Genomic DNA, 1886 nt, shown 5'->3' on the forward strand with positions numbered 1-1886 from the left:
AATAATTTGTCGTAGATCTTAGCTAGATACCGGAATGATATCTAACTTCGACCATTAATAGACTATTTGAGAATGCCATCATTAGCTAGATACCGGAATGATATCTAACTTCGACCATTAATAGACTATTTGAGAATGCCATCATATCTTATATCTGATGCATATATTTCTACGATGGATAATGGATGATGCGTGTGAATTGAGGATGGATAAATATGAAAGACTTTTGACTAGATCTTTTATGGCCACTACAACAAAGGTTTGATAAGATAACTTTAGTTAAGAGCCTTTTTACAAAAGGTTATTAAAAATCTTAAAGTTTTAGGCGGTAATATTATTTTGGCGCTTATTTTTAATGAAAAAAAAAGGAATTAAAATTCCCCCTCAAATCTTCACACGACCCAAATCTCGGCACGCGAAGGTTTTATCTTGCGTACTCCTAGGTCAGTGTTCTTCCTTCTATCTAAACCCTCTCTTTTCCTCTCTTCTTCACACTTTATTTTGAAAATTTGTAGGGCAATCGAAGGTTATGCTCTCCCGATTTTTTATCCTAATTTGGATTTTGTGGATTTTTGTAATCTTAAGTTGAATTTTGTGGCAAGCGAAGGTTTTCTCCTCTCTCGATTTCTTCTTCACACTTTCTTTTGTATTATCTTGACTTCCTTAGTTTCATCTTTTCAGTTTTCTGAAAAGTTTTAGGGTTCTTGATTTTGTTGATGTTGGGGATCTCGACCGATTGTTTCAATCTGAGGCAAGGTGGCACGGAGGCGCTTGGCTAAAGGCAAGGTGGTGCGGAGGTGCTCGACTATTTCAATCTAGCATTGAGACGGAGAAATTGCAAAATTAAAGAGTTCGCCAAAAATTTATAGGGTATGTTATAAATTTTTTAGGGTTTTGATCTAGCCAAATTGATGATGAACAAGTTGTGAAAGAAGTATACGAGAACTTGTGGTACGTTTCTTTATGATCTCCTGAGCTCAAATGGTTATTTCGTCATGCACTTCGCGTTATTTGTATCATCTCTGGCGATGCTCTAAATGCGGTTGGTGGGATACACAAGAATGCGATGGAAGCAACTAAAATCAAATAGAATCAATTAGCACTCTAATTACATTTAATTTGAGTTCTAAAGCATGTTTTTATAGAAAATCACAAGTAAATTTCAAGTTTAACATATCTTTGATGAAATTTTCTTGATCTAAGTTGATCTTCACACGATTTCAGCCAATTTGATAGGAAATTCATTAAGAGATCTTTTCTACCATTCTCAGTCTTGAATTTAAGTGGTAGAACTCAGATTTGAGTGAATTTGTGAAGGTGTTTTGTGAGTTTGAAGAGAGAAGAATAGAAAATTAGCAGAACCTTGTTTCCAACCAAAAATCTCAACCATCTCTATCCCTTCATTTTTCAGAGAGTTTTAATCACTTGCAGCATGCAAGCATTTCAGCTTCCCCAAGATGCCAGCAGCTTATACAATCAATTAGTGGAATTGTGTCTTTTTACATAAGGAACACCTCATGCTTGGAGAAAATATGGGAAAAACCCATTTTCTCCATTTTTTCAAATTTTCAATTTCAATTAATTCCAAATTAATTAAAACCTGATTTAATCCGTTTATAATTTAATCAAATCAAAATTCAATTTCTCAAATTGAATTAAAATTAGAATTAATTTGAATTTATAATTAATAAAACATATTTATTTAATTAATTAATTTAATATCAAATATTAAATTAATCATACATCTAATTTTCAACATGAATCTTATTTATGTAATTAATATTTAAATATTATAAACTCTCAATTTTGTTTGATTTCGATAAATTAAATGTTAATTATATCGAATAAAATAATACAAACCCTAATTTAAATTTAAACTTATTCAA

At 31.4% G+C, this 1886-nt stretch overlaps 1 long non-coding RNA gene across 1 annotated transcript; it reads left to right on the top strand.

The window, feature by feature from the left end:
- Positions 1–336: 336 nt before the first annotated feature.
- Positions 337–996, top strand: LOC120080108. Its single transcript, XR_005482424.1, has 2 exons — positions 337–443; positions 516–996. It is a non-coding gene; the product is annotated as an uncharacterized LOC120080108 (long non-coding RNA).
- The last annotated feature ends 890 nt before the right edge of the window (positions 997–1886 follow it).

Source organism: Benincasa hispida, chromosome 6 (genome assembly GCF_009727055.1).
Source record: "Benincasa hispida cultivar B227 chromosome 6, ASM972705v1, whole genome shotgun sequence".
Lineage (NCBI taxonomy): Eukaryota > Viridiplantae > Streptophyta > Magnoliopsida > Cucurbitales > Cucurbitaceae > Benincasa > Benincasa hispida.